At 48.1% G+C, this 16,229-nt stretch overlaps 1 protein-coding gene across 1 annotated transcript in view; it reads left to right on the top strand.

Annotated features, from left to right (window-relative positions):
* LOC115331402 (alpha-L-iduronidase) overlaps positions 1-16,229 on the top strand; it is a 148,942-nt gene that overhangs the window by 8,401 nt on the left and 124,312 nt on the right. The window lies entirely within an intron of this gene.

Raw genomic sequence — 16,229 nt, 5'->3', positions numbered from 1 at the left:
ATGGCCGCTGGCGTCTGTTCTTATTTCAGTATCCGCACCTTCAATGAAATGACCGAGGATAGGAGCGGATGTTAGAGTTTTCTTGAGTGTGGCAAAAGAATCCTGCTGGGCCAGAGTCCAGTTGAAGGGAACCCCAGTACGGAGCAGCTGGTTAAGTGGTTCGGCAATATCTGAGAAAGCCCGTATAAACTTGCGAAAATATGTGCATAGACCCAGAAATATCTGTACATCTTTTACTTTTTTCGGGACTGGAAATTCGGATACTGCCTGTATTTTCTCAGGATCCGGGCGTACTCCCTCAGAATTAACGAGATGGCCCAAAACACGAATTTCGCGGGCGCCAAAAGTGCACTTCTTGGAGTTAAGTTGCAACCCAGCGGCACGGAAGCAGTCAAGGACCTGGCGGAGCCTTTGTAAGTGGTCGGGGAACGTGGTTGAAAAGACGACAACATCATCAAGATAACACAAGCATATGTTCCACGTGAGTCCTCTCAACAAGGAGTCCATCGTGCGCTCGAAGGTCGCAGGCGCATTACAAAGGCCGAACGGCATTACGGTGAATTGATAAAGACCTTGGGATGTGATGAAAGCAGTCTTGGGTTTATCGGTATCGGCAAGCGGAATTTGCCAATAGCCACTGCGCAGGTCCATTGATGAGAAATAAGAGGAGCCTTGTAGAGTATCGAGCGTGTCATCAATTCTGGGTAGCGGATAGACATCTTTTCGGGTGACTTTGTTGAGTTTGCGATAATCGACACAAAAGCGCCAGGAGCCGTCTTTCTTTTTTACTAGCACAACCGGAGAGGACCACGGGCTGGATGATGGCTCAATAACGTTTTTCTTAAGCATGTCATCGATCTGTTGTTGAATGATTCGACGTTCAGCGGCGGCAACCCTGTATGGTCTACTCCGAACGGGTGGTGAGTCGCCAGTGTCAATGTGATGCTGTACAATTGGTGTACGTGGCAGTGTATCTGTGCCGAAGTCAAACGTGTGACAGTACTGCGTAAGAAGTTGAGCTAAGGTTCTCTGCTCTTGTGTCGCCAGGTTCGAGTCTATCATGCTTGCGATTTGTTGAGAGAAATCGGTGGAGATCGTGGGAGCAGGACTTAATCTTGTGTTAGACAGCGCCGTGAAATTGTCTTCTGTATGGGCGTTAAAGTTAGCAATACGGCTATGACGAGGAAGGATTTGGGGCTGGGACGAGGCGTTAGTGATCCATACATGAAGTTTGCCTTTTGTTACTGATGCAAGAGAATAGGGAATTACAACACCTTTTTGGACAAAAGTAGTGGGAAGTGGCTCGATAAGACCGAATGATGTTTCGAGAGTCTTGCTTGGGATAAGGACAGCTGCAACGGCTGTCTTCGGTGGTAGGACCAAATCCTCTTCAAGTTGGAGGACAGCGAGAGTCGAATTGAGGGGAGGGTGGGCATAGTCAGAATCCGTCAGGTGAAGTTCACGGCTAGCACAATTAATAAATGCGTCAGCGGACGACAAAAAGTCCCATCCTAGGATGACATCGGCGATGCAGCTGGTGAGCACTGTAAATATTACGGTGTGATGACTTTGACCAATGCGTATAGGAAGGGTACAATAACCAAGCGGTTGAACAAGGTCACCGTTTCCCATACGCAGCAAGTGTCCGGCGGTTGGAGGTGTGAGCACCCGATGCAAGTGAGAGCGAACACGCTCTGATAAACACGACTTAGAAGCTCCGGTGTCGACTAACGCGTTAAATTTGTGTCCTCCGATCTCCACTGTAATAGTCGACGGTGTTACGGCAGGAGGATTTGCGGCGTATCGTGTAAGTGCAGCCTGACCTCCGGTGTCGATGCAGGCTGCTCTCTTCAGTTTGACGGCGGCGAAGTCGATGGTGCGGCGTCGTTGAGGGGCGATATAGAGCGGCGACGAATTGGATACGGGGACAAGGATCGGCCACGGCGGCTTTGGGATGTGAAGACGGGACTCTGGGAGCGGCGAGTGGAGGGACGGTCGTTGTCTTCATAGGTCGGTGAACGGCGTGTTGGGAGGCGAGGGAGCGTAGGGCCGTCGGTGGTTCGGCTTTCCGGAAATACGGCGCTGTCGTCAGGACCGTCAGTGCGGAGAGTACGGCCGAATGTAGAACGGTGATAGCCAGCGTCATGCAGCCGCCGACGGCAGTAGCGCAGGATGTGGCCAGGTGTATGGCAATAGTAGCATATAGGTTGCTGGTCCTCGGTCCTCCAGATGTCTGTTCTGCGACGCGGTTGATTTCGTTGAGCTGGCGGGTGCGTAGTGGGGAACGTCTGGTAGGCGCACAGCGAGGTGACTGCGGGTGCCGCTGGCGAGTAAGCAGGTGACGTGGTCGTCAAGGGGTGCAATGCAGCACGCATCTCGTTCTGGATTGTAGTTCGAAGACTTTGGAGTTCTCCGTGGGACTGCAGACCATCGTGAGCTGTCCGTAGCTGCGCCTTAAATTCTTGCAGCTCCTCGCGAATGATGGTGCGTATCAAGGTAGTAAGACTGTTGTCCATTGGAATGCTGTGGGCCACTTCGGGAAGGCGGTCAAAAGGGCGTTTTAAAATTCGTGCGCCGTCGAGTTCCTCATATTTTCTGCATTCCGCAACAAGGATGGTGACGGTTGCAGGGGACTTCGGGGCGACGATCGAAAAAAGCTCGTATGACAGTCCTTTCAACAAATGACGGACCTTGTCGTCCTCGGTCATCTGGGGGTCTACTCGCCGGCAGAGGCGTAGAACATCCTCGATGTAAGCGGTAGCGGACTCGTCTTTAATTTGGTAGCGTCGGAGCAATTGGTCCCTGGCCTGCTGTTTGCGATGTTCTGGTTTGCCGAACGCTTCGGCAAACGGGGCCTTGAACCCATCCCAGGAGTTTATGGTGTCCTCGTGGTTGTCGAACCAACGGAGCGCCGTGGCTTTCAGAAAAAACACGACGTTTGCCAGTTTGAAGGAATCGTCCCAGTTGTTGTGGTGACTCACCCGTTCATAGTTTTTAAGCCAGTCATCGACGTCCTCATCTGAAGTTCCTGAGAATGTTGGAGGATCGCGCTGGCGGTGTTTCACAGTGATGGCAGGGGTGGTCCGCTGCGTGATGGGTTGGTCGGTGTCGTTCCCATTTTCTTCGGGCATGGTAAGTCGCGCAGTTCGTCCACTGCGAAGCTCCAGGATGTTAGCGAGAGGTGAGGAAGTTGTTCGCACCTCCACCAACCTGTGAGACCTGAGAAGGGTTGATTTAATGGGGTGATAGTTGACTGAACGATGGCGGTCTCTCACGAACTGACTTCTTCTTCCTTCACCACAATATATATATATATATATATATATATATATATATATATATATATATATATATATATATATATATATATATATATATATATATATATATATATATATATATATATATATATATATATGAAAAAAATCATGTTTTTGGAAATATTGTTAGCATGAGCATGTTCGGGACATTTTACAGAATTCTAGGTTGTAAATCATAAACATTCATTTCACCAGATTATGCATAGCTTACCTTAAAAAGGTTTAGCTGTCTGTCACTAACAGTTAGCGATCGAGCGCGAACGAAACATGTCTCAAGAATGGTCAAAACCTCGTCGTCCTTTCCTTTCCCGCTCCTTTGGGATTTTATTTCTTCGTGTTCGAACGTTTAAGTGTGAAGTGTTGTTTTTTTGTAAATTACCATGCCGTATACAAATTCGAAGGGGAAAAAAAAAAATATATACGAATATACTTCACTGACGAACTGTGGAGGCTGCGGCCCCCGCGACCAAATAAGAGCGTCGGAGCAAGGCACGTGATAGCATTCCATGGTCAAGGCCACGGGGGCCTTGTTATCGCCACAGCACCAGCGCCAGCCGTGATAAAAAATAGTTTTAGGTTTCTTTTTTTCTTCTTTTTAACGGCAATTGGACTCGCGCGATTCCATCTCTATCGAAAACATAGGAAAAATACGGAATAAATATTGACACATTTATGAGTTTCAATATTTATATTTAAGAAAAAAAAGTGACTCCACAGCCTTATCCGAGAAAAAATCGCGAGGGTGCAGGCGAACTGGTGAATATTAACCATGCTGAATTAACCTGAGACTACAGGAGTCAAAGAAAGAATAAAAACACTTAGGGACAAGGACAGTACAGTTCTTTCAACTAAAGTCGGTTGCAAGCTATGAAAAAACCGGAAATGCCTCTCAGAGGGAAATGTAATCCTACGCCGAGAAACGCCAGCCAATCGTTTTCATGACGTCACGAGTCCGTGGACCAATCGCGATCCTTTTGAAAAAAAAAAAAAAAAAAAAGCTCAACATGGCTGCTGGCCTTAGCAACGCGACGCTAGTTTCTCGAGACAATTATTCTGCTTTTTTGCACCGCGTTTTACGTGCTCGAGGTTACGCCACGAATTCTTAATGGTATCGGCTTGCGTTTGCAGCAGTTTTTGCGTGACAACGTGAGAATCCAGCGACGCTATCGCCAACGAAAATTTCGAAGCGGGCGCGAGGCTTAGCACTGCTGAGAGGTGAGAAGCTACGCCGGACGTCGTCTGCTTCGTTGGATTTCTGTCGCCTCTGCCCCACGTTGCTACTCAACATTGTACCGGCACCGCTGCTTCAATTCGCTGTGGTTTCCGCGGGGTGAGCTGAGATTGCCGTGTTTATCAGTCGCAGTTGAGGCGCTGGAAGACGGTATGTTAGACAGTATCTTGAACAGAAAATGAATTGGGAAGACGGTACATTGGACATGACTTTCTTTCTTTACTAAACAGCTATTTCGTTGACAAAAACGTATTCTAACTTATTTAAATGTCCTGAATGAATTAAATAAATATTGTAGTAGTTTAAGACACGTTTCCTGGAGGAAGAAAAAGCAACGTTGCTAGCGAACTACTTTCTCGACGGCGGAGGCACTTCAGATGGGCGCAATGCGCTTGTGGGTGGAGCTAAAAGATTGTTCTCAGGTTGCATACTGGTGTCTCCTTCAATAGTGCTATCTCCTTCCTAACGTTTGAGACTAAAGAGGAAGATGCGGAAATTAATATATATACACCTGGAAAAAAACACGAATTCACACCCAATACACTAGAAGATAAAGAATTCAGAAAGAAAGAAAAAAGAAAAACACTATTGACAAATTGAGATAGAGCGCCCTTTGGCTAATCCAGCTCTGGTTTCAGGTAGTTGATCTCATTTCTGGACAAGGCGAGAGAAGGGGCAGCGATGTTGTGAACGTCATGGGCTATCTTGTATGCCTCAATGATCTCTCGGCCGAGCTTGTTCTTATGTCTGCCAATCGTGCAGGTGTCCTGGAACCTGGCTTCACAGTTCGTACAGAGGCGTTGATGAACCACTATAGGGTGAAAAGTGTCCGAAGCACGAGACACCTCGAGGACGTGCTCTCGTAGGCGGGTGTTAAGGCAACGACCTGTCTGTCCAATGTATCGGTCGCCACATGAGAGAGGGATGGAGTATACCACCCCCTCTTCACAGGAAACGGTCTGATTAGCGTGTTTGATGGAACATCTTTTGAAGGATTCGTTGTTGTTCACGCGCTTGCACAGTTGTTTCAGGCGCAACTTGCACGAGAAGACAACTGAAACGTTGAAGCGCGCTGCAATTGCCTTCAGTCTGTGCGCCGAGTTGTGCACATAGGGAATGCAGATAACACGTGAAGGCTTACTACGTGGAGCACGGGGCCTTTGGGTGGCTAGAATTAACTGAACAAGAATGGTGCTCAGTAGACCTTGCGGATAACCAGCTCTGAGGAGACGCTTTTGTTGTTTTGCAATGCTGAAGCTTGCAAAGTGAGAACAGGATTTGGTGCGAGAAGATGAGAGGAGAGACCGGATGATTCCATGTTTTACCAGTTTAGAATGGGAACTGCAGAATGGAAGAATAGGTTTCCGAGATCGTTGTTGGAAGGCCCAACAAATGCCGGTCGGAAGAAGATGCAGACGAAGATCGAGATACTGGAGACCATCGCCTGAGCTGTCTTCCCTTGTGAAATTCAGGCCTGAGGACGAAGAAGTGAAGGCTTGAACTACAGAATCAGAAGAAACTGAGATCGGGTGAATGACTAAATAATCATCCACGTAACGAAAAACATGGAAGACGAGTGTCAAGTTCTCAAGGCGTGCTTCAATCTCCCTATCCACATACGTTAGAAATATTTCGCTGAGGACTGGGGCAAGGCAGGAGCCTATGCAGACACCTTTCTTTTGCCTGAGAATTTCCTTTCCATGTTCGACGAGTGTTGATTGTAGATATAGGGCCAAAAGGTCTAGGAAACCCCGTTCAGATACCCCAGATGAGTTCTGAAAGTCGCATGCGCCATGTTCGTGGATGGCACTTGATACAGAATCCATAAGAAATGCGGGATCTAATCGGTAATATAATTCCTCAATGTCTAACGAAAACATGGTAAAGGCCTCGGGAGTAGAATGGAGGTCATGAAGTCGAGATACAAGTTCTGTGGAGTTGGCAACTCTGAAAGGTTGGTTGAGACTGATCGATGACAGATGCTTTTGCAGAAAAAGACCAAGAGGCTTCTGCCAACATCCCTTTTCTGAAATGATGCTCCTTAAGGGAACTCCTTCTTTATGGGTTTTTGCCGTGAAAAACACAGTTAGGTATTGCTTGGAAGGAGCCCCAATGGCTTGGAAGGAGCCCCAATGAATGCAGATAACACATGGTCTCCAGTATCTCGATCTTCGTCTGCATCTTCTTCCGACCGGCATTTGTTGGGCCTTCCAACAACGATCTCGGAAACCTATTCTTCCATTCTGCAGTTCCCATTCTAAACTGGTAAAACATGGAATCATCCGGTCTCTCTTCTCATCTTCTCGCACCAAATCCTGTTCTCACTTTGCAAGCTTCAGCATTGCAAAACAACAAGAGCGTCTCCTCAGAGCTGGTTATCCGCAAGGTCTACTGAGCACCATTCTTGTTCAGTTAATTCTAGCCACCCAAAGGCCCCGTGCTCCACGTAGTAAGCCTTCACGTGTTATCTGAATTCCCTATGTGCACAACTCGGCGCACAGACTGAAGGCAATTGCAGCGCGCTTCAACGTTTCAGTTGTCTTCTCGTGCAAGTTGCGCCTGAAACAACTGTGCAAGCGCGTGAACAACAACGAATCCTTCAAAAGATGTTCCATCAAACACGCTAATCAGACCGTTCCCTGTGAAGAGGGGGTGGTATACTCCATCCCTCTCTCATGTGGCGACCGATACATTGGACAGACAGGTCGTTGCCTTAACACCCGCCTACGAGAGCACGTCCTCGAGGTGTCTCGTGCTTCGGACGACACTTTTCACCCTATAGTGGTTCATCAACGCCTCTGTACGAACTGTGAAGCCCGGTTCCAGGACACCTGCACAATCGGCAGACATAAGAACAAGCTCGGCCGAGAAATCATTGAGGCATACAAGATAGCCCATGACGTTCACAACATCGCTGCCCCTTCTCTCGCCTTGTCCAGAAATGAGATCAACTACCTGAAACCAGAGCTGGATTAGCCAAAGGGCGCTCTATCTCAATTTGTCAATAGTGTTTTTCTTTTTTCTTTCTTTCTGAATTCTTTATCTTCTAGTGTATTGGGTGTGAATTTGTGTTTTTTTTCCGGGTGTATATATATTAATTTCCGCATCTTCCTCTTTAGTCTCAAACGTTAGGAAGGAGATATCACTATTGAAGGAGACACCAGTAAATCTGTGTTGCTAGTTGAAAGAACTGTACTGTCCTTGTCCCTAAGTGTTTTTATTCTTTCTTTGACTCCTGTATTTTCACCAACACGCTCTTTCATCTTTGTAACCTGAGACTGGGGTTAGAGAAGAAACATCAAAACGTAGAAGGGACGGAAAATAGTCAGGACGACGTCTCAAACTCAGCTAACTGGTTTATTTAGTCCACTTTCTTATATAGTCTCAATCTCAATGTCATTTCCACCAACACAAGACACCAAAAGGACGAAATCTATAGATGCTTTACACACGTGCCAGAATACAGCCGCCATTGCTGACCTTCTCTTGTTTTTCCGAGATACCGAGCCACTGAAATTGGTGTGGACGAGCCTCAACAAAAGCCAATGCTGTGGAGAAAGACAGAAAAAAAATCTAAGATAGCAATAACCTGGCCTGCTGTGGTACTAATAAAGTGAAGTAAACGTAATAAGGGAACACAAAAACTGAAGGTCAGTTATGGCGGTGCCCATGCACAGCTGCTGCAACGCGTCTACACAGTTCAAGCGCCACAGTCTTCACCACACAACGCAAGACGTTTTTTTTTTTTTTTTGCTTTGTGTGGTTTTTAAATGTGTTGGCCCACATACCGTTTCAATGTGTGCGTGTTGTAGTTTTTTTTTTTTGATGTGGAGAGGGCGAGTTATGATTCAGAGGTATGAACTGTGTTTGCAATTTTAGGTAAAGAGATTCTTTTGTTCAAGTTTCAAGGTCAATGGATGTTGCCTTATCGCGTCGACCTGTAAAGGTTGTCAACGTTCTTGCATTGTGTGGTGAAGACTGTGGCGCTTGAACTGTATAGATTTCGTCATGGATGAAGAAAGAATAAACAATTAAAACAGGGACAACACAACCACATCTTCAACCCGGCTTCCTTCTTCGAGGCTGCTTGCTTCGTCTCAAGAATGAGTTTGCTCCGTCTAAGGCTCCGCTCGCTTGGTCTGCACCTACGCAAGAACCTCCCTCATCCTGTAGTGGCCTCCGTCCTTGGATTCCACTGTAACAACTGGTCCTCCAGCTACCGCATCATGCAGATATCGAGGAAAGAAATATCCCTAGAGCTCCACCTTCTGGGGAGGGTCCTTCCCAGCCGCATGACGAACTTGTTTGGCGCTGGCTTCCGCTCGCATCCTTCGTACCTGTTCATCGTCGACGCAGCTTCTCGCCTCCTTGAAGCTTCATGGAAAGAAGTGATTGCTGGAGTGACTGCCTCCTGCCGTGAGCTGAACGAGACGAAGTTTGAACCGCCAGTCCTGTTGTGCAAAACTGCTATCTCGTCTGACACCATGGAATTGCTCTCCAAAGGCCCCAAGTTCGCCCCAGACCTTCCTACTAAGAAGGTTGATCAACTCGCCTCAGTTCATCAAGTCGCCGCCGCCATCCCAGAACCACAGAGGCAAGATTTCCTCGGCTCCGCCATCCGCGCCGTGTGCTTCCACCCACCCCCCAAGCGAGGCAAGATCTCTCTACTCGCCGCTGTTGAAGAGCTTCGTCAAGAACAACTAAAGCTGTTAGAATCCGATAAGATGGGTGTGTTTGTTGTGTTAGAAGAGGGAGATTTTGGAGATAAGGTGAACGCTGCCCTTTCAAAGAATTTTCTCAAACTGAAATCGCGACCGTCTGGGACCCTCAGGTCAAGAGCTAAACAACTCTGCTCGTCTTTGAATCTGTCGTCCCTAAAAACCGCCATTAGTAGTCCAGCGAAGCAGTACCTTTCAGTTTTCTTCACTGCAAAAACACATAAGACCGGAGTACCCCTCCGAAGTATTGTGTCGGAGAAGGGTTGTTGGCAGAAGCAGCTCGGGCTCTTTCTACAAAAGCATCTGTCCTGCATCCACCTCCCTCAACCCTTTAGAGTGTCTAACTCAATAGAACTCATCTCTGTCATCAGTTCCCAACATTTCTTCTCCTTGCCCCACTCTATTTTTTCACTTGACATAGAAGACATGTATTTCAATCTAGATCCTACCGCTTTGCTTGCCTCAATCTCCGACGCCATCTTTGAGCACGGAGCTGTGGATTTTCAGAATTCCTCCGGTGTCTCCGCTGCTGGATTCGTGGACCTGATTCATCTATATCTCCAGTCCACCTTAGTCGAACATGAGAAAGGGATCTACCGCCAAAAAAAAGGGAGTTTGCATCGGTTCATGTCTCGCCCCTGTTCTCAGTGAATTATTCCTTTTATTCGTTGACAGAGCTACAAAAGCACAACTGGACATATCCGCGCCTGGCCGCCATGTTTTCAGATTTGTAGACGATTACCTAATCATTCATCCTGCTCGAACTTCTCCAGATAGCATTACAGCTGTTTTTTCCGCTTGTTCGTCAGGCCTTACATTCACGAAGGAAGAACCATCGAATGAAGGTCTTCAATACCTAGATTTGCGGCTTCATGTCAGTGCCACTGGACTCTGCTGGGCCTTTCAACAAAGGTCTTCCAAACCTGTCCTACCGTTTTCTAGCGCCCATTCGAAGTCGGTAAAACACGGTATCGTCAAATCGTTGTTTTCTTCATCCTTCACGAAGTCTTGCTGTCATCTTTCAGAAGATAGCTTCAAATTGCAGCACATGAGGCTTGTCAGGGCAGGGTTTCCCGTCGACCTTCTCCGATCTGTAATGGAAAGGATGATTCGCGGGCCTGATCGCCAGTCACCAGCCACAAAAAAGAAAGCCCGATTCGCCGTCATTCCTTACGTACACAATTCAGCCCACCGGATAAAATCCATTGCCTCAAAGTTCGACACGAATGTTGTCTTCTCGTGCCGCATGCGTCTTAAACAACTCTGTCAACAAGTGAACAACAACCGGATTCTGATTGGCTGCACTGTCAAACACGAAAAGAAATTCATTCCATGCAAAGAGAAGAAAGTTTACTCCATCCCCTTGAGCTGTGGCCATCAATACATAGGACAGACCGGCAGATGCACCAATCACAGACTCCGCGAACATCACAACGAAGTTTCTAAGGCCTCTCCAGATTCTTATCATCCCATAGTCATACATGCCCGTTCGTGTTTGCGTTGTCATCCCCTCTTTGATGACACAAAAATCCTTGGGGGGCATGACAGCAGATTCGGCAGGGAAATCATAGAATCATTCGCCATGACCACAGCAAAAAACAACGTGTCAAACCCTTCCCTCCTGCTGACGAAAACTGAGGTTGAATTTTTAAAATCCGAGATAACCCTACCACCCTGACTTGCACTTCGCGTGTTTTATCTTTCCTTCTCTCCCCTTCTCTCCCCTACTCCTACTGGGTATAGTCGGCTGCTCGCTGTTGAAAGTTTACTCGTCTGTTGCTAGTTGAAAGATGTGGTTGTGTTGTCCCTGTTTTAATTGTTTATTCTTTCTTCATCCATGACTTAAACCAACACGCTCTTCTGCCAAGCATAGATTTCGTCCTTTTGGTGTTTTGTGTTGGTGGAAATGACCTTGAGATTGAGACTATATAAGAAAGTGCTAGTTAGCTGAGTATGAGACGTCGTCCTGACTATTTTCTGTCCCTTCTACGTTTTGATGTTTCTTCTCTACCCCAGTCTCAGGTTAATTCAACATGGTTATCCTTATCGGCTCCCGATTTGTTTTCTCCTTGTAGCGTTGTGGCCGTTGGTGATCGCAGCTATGTAATCGACCGCTTCCGCTGAAAGCATTGCCTTGGCGTTAGCACCCGCCGCAGATTAGGGAGTAAATTAAGTGTATGGTTGTCTCATGAACTGTTCCCGAAGAGCTCGCTACTTTGGCGGACGGCAATGCTATTGTTGTGGGCGGCGCTAGTGCCAAGTTTGGACACTTTCAGTAATTGGGTTGCGAACACTGTGCCCGCGTCTTCTGTAAAAAGCCATTGACCCCGTAAGTGATGACGTCAGAACATGGCGTCTGGGTCCAAACAAACCGTTGCTAGGGACGTTGCTATGGACTAATGCATAGAGACTCCCCACGAGGCTAGATTTTAGCTTACAAGTAAGTAAATAATTTTTTGTAAGGAACCTAACTTCTTGATATCTAATTATGAAGATGTTCTTGCCATCTCAGCGTCGCATTGCAACGCTGAAAGCAATTTCTGAAGTATTCCACTCCGCTTTGCTTTGGTAGCAGACGACACAAGCAACACGAGCAAGTGCATCGCCATGGCCGTAGAGGCCTCCGCGATGCGCGTTTTTTTTTCTGTGAAGAACCCAGCTTAGTTCAGAGGGGCGAAAATTCCGTAAAATGAAACTACGTCCTGCAGATAACTTACGACGACGACCTGAGGTGCATTACTGGCGTAGTGCAGGCCAGCATGAGAAACAAATCGTACGCCGTCGAGGTAAGTCGTTTGTTAACATTATTATTATTGAGGTTGTAAGGTTATTAAAAAATTGCATGTCTATCGCAATTTCGCATTTTTTTTTATACATTAAATTTAGTGGATGTGCTCTTTCGGTGAATATCTCCATCGAACCCGCGATGAGAGTACAATCTGTAATAAACTCACCTTATTTTTTTTATCCAGTTCTTTCGCTTTTTGGGGTTTTGCAGAAATCTGAAGAAACTGCAAGAATCTTTCTCCACGCGATGGTTACAACCAGGTACGAAGCACCCTCCAATAGCGCGAGTCCGCAAACAAAATTTGGGATCTCAAACGATCGCCTGAATTGCTTTTCTCTCGGGTGCATTGCGACCTTTTAGCAGACGATCATCTCGAGCGACGCCCGGACTTTCGATAAACCATATTTCGCATCGCTCCGTGCTATGAATTCTTATAAGTGTCTGAAACTCATTGTATTTCAAACAAATGGAATATCTGAATTTCGTCTTTATTAACCCGATTCAGACGCCGGCGCCGGCTTGGCCGGCGGGCGTGTGGCAGATGGCATTCTTGCATTCGTCGTCTGCTGCAGGCATCTTGAGAACCGGAAGTTGAAGTCGTAAATGTTTCAGAAAACAAGCGATTACCGGCACGCTTCTGTCGAAACATATATGACATTCAAGCTTTCTATATCTGATTTTTAGAAGTTTGAAACCTATTCCCGATTTTTGAACGGTCGGGTTTTCGTGGCGAAACCTAGCCACATGTATTTGTCCATAACAACGACCCTAGCAACGGTTTGTTTGGACCCATGACGTCACACTTACGGTGTCAATTGCCTCGTGAGATAAACATGCTTTTTGGTTCCCGGCTCTCGACTGTCTGTACGTTCACTGCTCTGCTTAGCAAGAACACAGAGTGGACCTGGTCGTACGAACAGGAAGTCGCCTTCGATGCTCTCAAGAAGCTGCTGACGTCCGACCGTAGTATGGCAAAATACCACCCAGCCTACCCAACTACGGTCTCAGCAGATGCAAGCTCCTTCGGCCTAGGCGCGGTGCTGCTGCAGACTCAACCAACAGGAGAGAGACGACCTGTCGCTTTTGCGTCAAGATCCCTGACAACAACTGAGCAGCGCTACAGCCAGACGGAGAAGGAGGCTTTGGCGGTCACCTGGGCTGTACAGAGGTTCGACGAGTATGTGCGTGGCAGCTCCTTCGATGTTGAGACGGATCATCTGCCCTTGGTCTCCCTTTTCGGAAAGATGGAGCTCGACGTCTTGCCACCGCGGATTCAACGGTTGCGGCTGAAGCTCATGCGGTATCAATTCCGAATGCTGCACGTTCCTGGAAAACTACTAGCCACAGCCGACACACTGTCTCGAATCCCTTGCAAGGCCCTCGTCGCGCCAGGAGAGCTGGATGCCATCGAGCTTTTCGCAGCTAAAACAGTGGACGGCTCCTCTGAGGTGCTTCCAGTTCCCATAGAAGATCTCAAGATGGCTCAAGCATCCGACGGTGAATGCAGTAGGCTCATCTCATTCTGTCAGGGCGGTTGGCCATCCAAGGGAAAGTTACCTTTGCACGTTGCAAAGTATGCACCCGTATTGGAAGAACTTTCAGTCTGTAATGGTCTTCTGCTGAAGGGAACCCGTATCGTCATCCCAGCTGCACTGCGCCCGACGATACTTGCCTTGATCCACGAAGGCCATCAAGGTATCAACCGCTGCAAGTCCAGAGCCAGTGAGTCAGTCTGGTGGCCCCAGATCAATGCCAGCATCACTTCCCTTGTGGCGAACTGTGAGCAATGTGCCTCGTGCCGAGTCAACCTGGCGGAACCCCTCTGTGCCACAAGTCTCCCAAGTCTTCCGTGGGAAGTCCTCGGCATCGACCTCTTCCACCTGAACGGCCAAACCTTCATTCTCCTAGTTGACTACTATTCCCGGTACCCGGAAGTGGTGACGCTGGGAAGCACGACGGCAAGGAAGGTCATTGACGTCCTCAAGAGTATGTTTGCTCGTCACGGAATCCCCAAGACTGTCCGGTCTGACAACGGTCCCCCATTTTCGTCGCGGGAGTTCGCCGGATTCGCAAGCTCCTACGGCTTTGCACATGTGACCAGTACCCCAAACTTCCCCCAGTCAAACGGTGAAGCGGAGCGAATGGTTCGAACCATTAAGAACCTCTTTCGCAAGGCCAAGGACCCGTACTTGGCGCTCCTCAGTTACAGAGACACGCCAGATGTCACCGGCTACAGCCCAGCACAGCTGCTGATGGGCCGCCAGCTTCGAACGCGGGTCCCAAAGAGGGAGGAGCTGCTACAGCCTCTTAACCCGGGACGAGACCTGGTTGTCACCCGAGACTCCGACTACCGTAGAAAGCAGACAGCAGACTTCAAGAGCCGTCATCGAGCCCGTACTCTTCCAAGACTTCAACAGGGCACTCGAGTTTGGGTTCAGCCTGAGAGGCTGCGTGGCACTGTCTTAAGCCCGGCGCAACGCCCGAGGTCTTATGTCGTTGAGACTGACAACGGGGCAGTTCTGTAACGCAACCGGCGCAACTTAGTGCCCTACAGTCGAACCTCGGCTGCACCGTCTACACTGGCTCCCAGCGACCGGAGCGAATCTTCAACGCCTGGCTACCCCAGCTTCCGGCGATGGTTCAGCCTCGGGTGGACCTGGCGACTCCCCTCATCGTGTTGTGCCTCGTCTGGCATCACCACCAGGTGTTCGTGGTGACGGTACGGGCCAACCCTACACGACCCGTTCTGGGAGACAAGTGATCGCTCCCAAGAGACTCGATCTGTAAGACTATGTTTGTTTGTTTTTTTTTCACAGCCAAGGTGTCCGGTGCATTCTCAAACATTCTTAAGGGGGGAGATGTTGTGGGCGGCGCTAGTGCCAAGTTTGGACACTTTCAGTAATTGGGTTGCGAACACTGTGCCCGCGTCTTCTGTAAAAAGCCATTGCCTCGTGAGATAAACATGCTTTTTGGTTCCCGGCTCTCGACTGTCTGTACGTTCACTTGGCTCAGTTGCTTGCTTGCCGTCGCTGGTGGGCCGTGCAGTCTGACCGCCGGCCACAGCCCGGCACGACAGTTATGGCGTTGGACGTTCATACAAAGTTGGTTGGTTTCTCAGCTTACGACTCTTGGCCAGCAGACGACAGCCGGTTCCCTGGCGCAGTTACACACACAATCCCGTGACGTGGTGTCACGTGCCTCGCTCCGGCGCTCTTATTGGGTCGCAGGGGCTGTAGCCTTCACAGTTCGCCAGGTTATCGTGTAATGGAGTAGATTATATGTTCATCTTTGTGATTCAAATATTTTATAAGATACGTTTTCAAAGTTTTGCAGATAATCGCTCAGGGTGCCATGCTGAGGAACGTTTAGGAAATAAATATTACGTGATTAGCCACTATTATTAATTGTAACAGTTAACTTACCAACGCTCATAGAGTATTTCTAAAATATCGTATGAGCGCAGGTAGGTAGGTAAAATATCGTATGAACGCAGGTAAGCGTTTGCGCGCGCTGCCCATCGGCAACGCGCGTAAATGCTTTTTTTTTTTAGTGCGCAGTTTTTAGGCGCCCGTTTCCGGCTTGAGCGGCGTCGCCGTCGGCGTAACCGCGAGTCGCATTATGGGACGTTTCCCCATAATGACGTCACACGTAACGCCATGTGTGACGTCACGAGGGCGACGAGGGAGAAGGAGGAGGCGGAGGAGGAGGAAATTTTTCCGCTAAATTTAGCGGAAAAAATTCCCCGCAAAATTTAGCGGGAAAACTTCCCTGCTAAATTTAGCAGCAAAATGTTACTTCTAAATTTAGCGGGAACATTTTGCTGCTAAATTTAGCAGGAAATCTTTTTCGCTGAATTTAGCGGGTAATGTAGCGAAAGTTTTCCGCTAAATGGTAGGGGAGCAAGAGACGAGGAAGGGGAGGGGAGGAGGGGCACACTCTCCCCTCCGTACCCTCCCGTCCTCCTCGACAAGAGCTGCGCTCTAATTTGGCATTACCGGGAGTTGTAAACGTCTTTCATTTTTTAGAGTGCCCATATTTTTATGATGTACGAATTTTTGTGCCGCCATACATTTTTTTTTGTGAAAATATTTGTGGATTCGTTTGTATCATGACTAGGCAGTAGCATGAAATATGAAGTTAATTAAAATGTCGACAGCCATTCTTTGTTTGAT

Source organism: Ixodes scapularis, unplaced genomic scaffold (assembly GCF_016920785.2).
Source record: "Ixodes scapularis isolate PalLabHiFi unplaced genomic scaffold, ASM1692078v2 PGA_scaffold9__187_contigs__length_104089568, whole genome shotgun sequence".
In the NCBI taxonomy this organism is placed as follows: Eukaryota; Metazoa; Arthropoda; class Arachnida; order Ixodida; family Ixodidae; genus Ixodes; species Ixodes scapularis.
This window is presented reverse-complemented; position numbering and strand designations above follow the sequence as displayed.